An 8,003-nucleotide genomic window follows, 5' to 3' on the forward strand; every position below is an offset into this window, starting at 1 on the left:
CTGCCTGTGTCTTCTTCGGCCTACCTTTATCATTTAGGCCGTGTTCACACTTTGCAGTTGCATTGCGGTACAAACTTTTTGTCGTAGCTTTCACTATAACTGCAAAATGTGAATACAGCCTTAGGGCTCATGCACACGACCATATGTATTTTGTGGTCCACAAAAAAAAAAAAAAAACGGATGACATCCATGTGACGTCCGTGTTGCATCATTTTTTGGGGCGGATCCATTGTAACAATACCTGTCCTTGTCCAGAAAACAGACAAGAATAGGACATGATCTATTTTTATTTAATTTTGTTGCTGAACTGATATGCGGACATACGGACACAGAATGCCCTTTTTTTTTTTTTTTTTAAACCCCATTAAAATGAATGGTTCCGTATACGGACCTGTAAAAAAACTGAACGGAAACGGAAGAAAAATACGTTTGTGTGCCTGAGCCCTTACAGTGTTATCGGGCGCAGTACTTTGTAGACATACGAAAACAAACAGACTTATGACTAATGTACCACTGGAAACAGCTAAATTCAACCATGGGTTTCTGTCATCAGAAAAATGGGTATTAAGCTGGCTGACATTAGCAATGTGCTAATGTCAGCTGAACATAACTATATTAGTCCCATGTCACTATGTGCCGCCGTTATTTAGAAAAACAAACTTTTATCATATGCAAATGAGCCTCTAGGAGCCAGCTGCTCCTAGAGGCTCTGTTCGCTCACCCCTTTCTACGCTCTTCTACACTTGATTGACAGGGCCAGGCCAGCGTTGGTCTCCTCCTGTCTGCCGGGGAAATCTCGCGCCTGCGCCGTCCTGTTCAGTATTCGGCACAATGAGGGAAGGGCGCTCGCTGGCTGCCGGCTTCCTCACTGCGCCTGCGCTGAATACGTTGCAGTGAGGAAGCAGGCTGCCAGCGAACGTCTTTCCCTGTCTGCGCCGAATACTGAACGGGTTGGCGCAGACCAACGCTGGCCTGGCCCTGTCAATCAAGTGTAGAAGCGCGTGGAAAGAGGTGAGCGAACAGAGCCTCTAGGAGAAGGTGCAAGGCCCCCCGCTCCTAGAGGCTCATTTGCATATTACAAAAGTTAGCTTTTCTTGTCAAAGTTCTTTTTATTGAGGTATATGGTAGTACAAGAACTGCCGTACATCAGCACATATTCCAAATACAGGCTCATATAACATAAATTATCAAAAGCGTAAACCTACAATCCAGTTTAGAAATCAGCAAAAAAGCTTCTGAATCGTAAACCAAACATTGCTAATGGTGCAAAGAGGAAAACTTATGAGCAAGGGATCAAGAAAGGTGGATGACATATGCCATTCAGTAATTAAAGATTAACAGTACTTGCTAGAACAATGGTTATTTAATATGGAGGGAAGGCGAAAGGCGGGGGGGTTTGGGGAATAAGAGCTACTCCAATGTGTTACGGTAGGAATGGAATATGGCTCCTGGTATTATTAGGAGAGGGAGTGAGGAGGAGTCTCATAGTTGACGTTAAATGAATAATTGATTGGACAGGTACAGTATATGCAAGAATCTCTACTCTAATGACCAAACCCTCAGTTCCAATTAGGGAAGTTTCTAAACTTTGCCCAGGGAGAACAGGTCTTTTGGAAGAAGGTGTGTGTCTTAGGCTACATGCACACGACCGTATGTGTTTTGCGGTCCGCAAATCAGCATCACGGATGCGGACCCATTCACTTCAATGGGTCCACAAATCCGGAGATGCGGAACGGAACCCTACGGAAGCACTATGGAGTGCATATGTGGGGTTTCGTCCCGTACTTCCGTTCCGCAAAAAGATGGAACATGTTCTATCTTTTTGCGGAACGGCCAGATCGCGGACCTATTAAAGTGAATGGGTCCGCGATCCGCTGCGGCTGCCCCACGGACGGTGTTCGTGCATTGCGACACGCATTTTGCGGGGCGCACACGTTCGTGTGGAGGAGGCCTTAGTCTCCCAACTTGCTAATTCCTCTAAACGAAGCAGGGCATCTCCCCTGTCTGTCCATTGACTGAGCGTTGGAGGAGATTTTGACTTCCAGAAGGTAGGGACTAGGATTCCGGCGGCTGCCAGAAGTGGTTTTATTTAAATCTGTGTATGTTTAGGGAGCTTCTCAGGGAACAGATGCAACAGGCAAATTTCTGGCAGCTAGGATATTTTATTAATCTGGGAGAGGACTGAAGTGTAATATGCAGCAAAAAGTGGGCATGTCCACCATAAATGGAAGTATGTGCCCTTCTGCTGACCGCAACGCCAACAATTGGGATTGTAATTGGAGTTGTATTTATTAAGTGTCACTGGGGTTAGATGCCATCTGGTTAGAATTTTATATCCAGATTCCTGCATTCTCACACATTTAGAGGATTGCTTAGGGGCTAGGAACAGTTTGCGCGAAGCTTCTTCCGAGAATTCCATATCTAGGTCTACCTCCCAAGCCTTGATGAAGGGAAGTTTCTTGTTAGTGGGTGGGGCAAGTAATAATTTACTAAGAGTCGATACTACTTTTTGCGGAGTTTTAAGTTGAGATAATATAGTTTTGAATCTGGTTACTGATCTCTGTGAGTCAATTTTCTGAATAAGCAATTTGAGAGAGAGGATCACTCTATTATACATTAAAGGAGATAAAAGTGAGCCCCCCAGGCGTTCACTCAAAGCCGTGACAGAGGGGAGCGACCCGTCTTCAATGATAGAATCAACAGTGGAGAAGCTAAGTCTAATCTCCTTTGGTATGGTATAGTAAGTCCTTCTCCTGAAGTAAGGGGGATGGGAAAGGAGAACATAATGCACGCATTTCCCTCAAGTTCCATATTCTACGTGTTTCAGAAATGAGATTATTATTTATTGTGCAGGATGTTGGAATAGCTGGGTCAGCAAAAGAAATCTAAGAATGTCCTCTTCGATGGTGACCCAGAGTTTGTGAGGAGGTTTCCTGATTCAATCCACCATCCTGTACAAGTGCACCGCTCTAACAAAAATCCAGGGCGCAGGGAGGGCTGTGCCACTGTGTTTTTGTGGAAGCTGTAGAGTAGCGTATTTAATTCTTGGTATCCTAAGGTTCCATATTTATTTGGAAAAAAATCGGATTCAGCTTAGTATAGAAGGTGGTAGGAATGTGTATGTGGAGGGCTTTTGGCCATATGAGGCATTTGGATATATTTTTACGACCAAACCATGAGATGTATGGGGTGGGCCAGGAGGTTAGTATTTTTGAAATCTCTTGGAGCAAGGGTAAAAAATAGTTTTTATATAAATGGCCGGGCTCGGAGGAGATTTTAATTCCCAAGAGTTTAATGAAGGGTTGGGACCAGTCAAATGGTGAAGTATTTGAGATCAAGGAGGACTGTTGCTTGGGGAGAGAAATGTTTAAAGCCTGTGACTTACTCATGTTCACCTTAAAATTTGAAACCTTGCCAAAATCATGAAATAAGAGCTCAATAATTGGAAGAGAAATAGACGGGTTAGCTAGCAGTAGTAGTAGATCGTCTGCATGTGCTGCCGTCTTGTGCTCCTTACCCATACATATAATCCCTTTAATTTGAGGATCTCCTCTAATTTTGTGCAATAATTAGCACAAACAGCAGGGGGGACAGTGGGCACCCATGCCTAGTGCCATTAGAAATAGGGAACACGGGCAAGAGCACATCGTTTACCATCACTCTGGCAGTAGGATCTTTGGTACATGGTGAAGATAGCATTAACAGAGATGGGTGGGAAACCAAATGCTTGTAAAGAGGACCGAAGGTACATCCAATTCACCCGATCAAATGCCTTCTCTGAATCTGTACTTAATAAAATCAGTGGCTTGTTGGCTTGCTTAGTGTATGTAATTAGCTGTAGTACTCTGTATATATTGTCCTTACCTGCCCTGAATAAATCCCACCTGATCTGGAGAGATAAGGGAAGAAAGAATCGTCTGTAGTCTAGGGAAGGGAGAATCGTCTGTAGTCTCTGGGCCAATATTTTCGCAAATAATTTGAGATCGACGTTGAGCAAAGAAATAGGCCAGTAATTGCTACATAATGCTGGGTCTTTCCCTTCTTTATGAATAATGGATATTTGGGCAATCAACGTTGGTTTATGAAAGGGGGTGCCATTCAGTGCAGCATTGTATAACTTACTAAGGTGTCTGAGTATAGCTTGCTGCTTTTCCAAGGCTGCTATTCCAAGTGCTGATCTACAAGTGCATTGGAGATATTCAGGAGATAATCTGGAGGTGGATACAATCTAAACAAGTAAGATTTGTTTGTTTAAAATCTTTCCCCTCTTTACAATGGCAGACCTGGTTCTGTGCAGAAAATTGTTGTGCTTTTATTTCAGGGTCCACTCTTCAGAGGTTTGGATACTGTCTGATCTGTAGACAGCTCTCCATAATGCAGCAGGAAATTACCTTTTTGAAAATATGAGATTTGTAAATTAACCATTAAACAAACTCAGGCTGAGAACATTGCACTGCCACAGAGGCACCCTAGAAATGGAAGATGGGTTACTGTAGGTTCTGGTAGACTGAGAGTTGTGGATAGAAGACATGTCCCACAGTCTGTGACTCTCCATAATTCATTTGCAGCACTTTCAGAGTGCAAGAGCAACATGGAGGATGGCTCAAGCACAGTGGGTGAAAAACAATCATCTCCCATGCCTAAAGTATGTAAGACTGCAGCCAAAGACAAAAAGGAGAAGGTGAGGATTGATAGTAAGCAGCTGTTGGTGGGCGATTCCATCATAAAAGGTGTGAAGTTTGAGGAGAATGGTGTTGTGAGATGTCTCCCTGGTGCTACCGATAGCAGGGATAGACGACGGATCCTTAATATTGGCAGGAAAGGGAAGTGGATGTTATTGTCCATCTTGGGACAAACGATCTGGCTTGCAATGAGGTTTCAAAGGTGAAAGAAGCTTTTCACACACTTGGAAAGGATATAGGGGAGGTTGCATCAACGGTTTCATTCTCTGCAGTTTTGCCTGTGCATAACATTCAGCATGACAGGAAGATGTGCATTAAGGAATTCAATGTATGGCTTGGTGAATGGTGTCTGAACCAAGGGTTTGGCTTTGTGTCTCATGTTAGCTCTTGTTGGAATGGAAAAGAACTGTACAAGAAAGATGGTTTGCATCTTTCTCTCAAGGGAACGAATGTCCTCGGTGAACAGTTCCAAGTATTTGCTAAGGAGCATTTAAACTAGGAAAGGAGCAAAAGAGTGATAATCCAGCAGTCCAACTGCCCCCCGGAACAATGCCAGAAGATGCCAGTAGCACAAAGGTTAAGAAATGACAAGCTCAGATTCTTGTCTACAAATGCTCGCAGTTTAGGGAATAAGATCAATAAACTTGAGGCTATAATGGCATCTGAGAATATAGATGTAGTGGCTGTTACTGAGATGTGGTTCAAGGGGAGTAATGACTGGAATATATCAATACCAGGGTTCTCTCTATACAGGAAAGACAGAGAAGGCAAGAACGGGGGAGGGGTGGTCCTGTATGTGAAAGATAGCATAAAATCGAATTTGATACAAGTTAGCGAGAACAATTTAGAGTCAGTTTGGGTTACCTTGCAGCTTGATAATCATAAGGTAACTCGTGTAGGTGTGATATATAGACCACCTAGCCAAGTCAAAGAATTAGATGATCTACTAGTTGCTGAAATAGCTAAAATGACATTGAAGGGGGAAGTTATCATTATGGGAGACTTCAATCTTCCAGATGTAAACTGGAAAACCAAAATAGCTAGTTCTGCCAGGAGTACAGATATTCTAAATTCCCTACTGGGATTATCTCTACAGCAAGTAGTTGAGGATCCAACCCGGAAGGAGGCCATTTTAGATTGGAACAGTTTCATTGGAGTCCAGGAGAAATGGGACTACTTAAAAGTGGCACTATTGAAGGCAACAGAAAATTGCATTAGGCTTGTCAGTAAAAGCAAAAAATGGAAGAGACCACTGTGGTACTCAGCAGAAGTGGCGAAAATCATTAAAAAAAAAAGATAGCATTTAGGAATTCTAAAACAAACAAAAAACGAGGATGACAGGTAAATATATAAGATTAGGCAGAGAGAGGCCAAACAAGTTATAAGAGCTTCTAAAGCACAGGCAGAAGAGAAATTAGCTCAGTCAGGGAAAAAAAGCGATAAGGCATTCTTCAGATACATAAATGAAAAAAGGAAACTAAAACAAGGAATTACCAAATTAAAAACAAAAGAAGGAAGGTATATGGAAGAAGATAAAGAACTAGCTGACTGCCTTAATGAATACTTCTGTTCAGTTTTTACAAAGGAAAATGAAGGAAAAGGATCTCAGTTAGGAAAGAAGACTAATTAATCTTTTGATGCATGTGTCTTTACAGAGGAAGAGGTTCTAAGTCAGCTGTCTAAAATTAATACAAATAAGTCCCAGGGGCCTGATCGGATACACCCAAAGCTATTAAAAGAGCTCAGCTGTGAACTAGCAAAACCTTTAACAGATTTATTTAACCAATCACTGGTAACAGGAGTCGTCCCAGAAGATTGGAAATTAGCAAATGTGCCCATTCACAAGAAAGGTAGTATTGAGGAATCAGGCAACTATAGGCCAGTAAGCCTGACATCAATAGTGGGGAAATTAATGGAAACCATACTTAAGGAGAGGATTGTGGAACATCTAAAATTCCATGGATTGAAAGATGAAAAACAGCATGGGTTTACTTCAGGGAGATCATGTCAAACTAATATTATAGATTTTTTTTGATTGGGTGACTAAAATAATAGATGGAGGAGGTGCAGTAGACATCGCTTATCAAGACTTTAGTAAGGCTTTTGATACTGTCCCACATAGAAGGCTTATCAATAAATTGCAGTCTTTGGGCTTGGACTCCCATATTGTTGAATGGATTAGGCAGTGGCTGAGGGACAGGCAACAGAGTGTTGTAGTCAATGGAGTATATTCAGACCAAGGTCTTGTTACCAGTGGGGTACCTCAGGGATCTGTTCTGGGACCCATATTATTTAATATCTTTATCAGCGAAATTGCAGAAGGCCTCGATGGTAAGGTGTGTCTTTTTGCTGATGACACAAAGATTTGTAACAGGGTTGATGTTCCTGGAGGGATACACCAAATGGAAAAGGATTTAGGAAAACTAGAGGAATGGTCAAAAATCTGGCAACTAAAATTTAATGTTGATAAGTGCAAGATAATGCACCTGGGGCGTAAAAACCCAAGAGCAGAATATAAAATCAGTGATACAGTCCTAACCTCAGTATCTGAGGAAAGGGATTTAGGGATCATTATTTCAAAAGACTTAAAGGTAGGCAGACAATGTCATAGAGCAGCAGGAAATGCTAGCAGAATGCTTGGGTGTATAGGGAGAGGCATTACCAGTAGAAAGAGGGAGGTGCTCATGCCGCTCTACAGAGCACTAGTGAGACCTCATTTGGAGTATTGTGCTCAGTACTGGAGACCATATCTCCAGAAGGATATTGATACTTTGCAGAGAGTTCAGAGAAGAGCTACTAAACTAGTACATGGATTGCAGGATAAAACTTACCAGGAAAGATTGTAAGGACCTTAACATGTATAGCTTGGAAGAAAGACGAGACAGAGGGGATATGATAGAAACTTTTAAATACATAAAGGGAATCAACAAGGTAAAAGAGGAGAGAATTGTAACGGACCGTTTCAGCAGACCAGGGGTTAAAATTCGTTTAGGCGATGTGCCCCTTTCTGAGAGACAGGCACAGCTACTGCAGGATACACCAAACTCCCGAACCGGATACAAAATAGCACTCCAAACTGGAACCTCACGAATAGCTGCTAGCAGACGAACAGGAATCAGCTTACACTCCTGGCAATCAGCCTCTAACAGCATACAGCGGATCCCCCCCTATAACGAGACAAGGCTCCGTGTTGAGGGTCAAGCAGTGGTCTGACTGTACTTCACGTACAGCCTCTTTTATTCATAAACCACAAACATATTACTGCCCACAGGGGTTTAAAATATAACCAATCAGTAATTTACAACACATACAATGATACAA

This window comes from Bufo bufo, chromosome 6 (assembly GCF_905171765.1).
Source record: "Bufo bufo chromosome 6, aBufBuf1.1, whole genome shotgun sequence".
Classification (NCBI taxonomy): domain Eukaryota; kingdom Metazoa; phylum Chordata; class Amphibia; order Anura; family Bufonidae; genus Bufo; species Bufo bufo.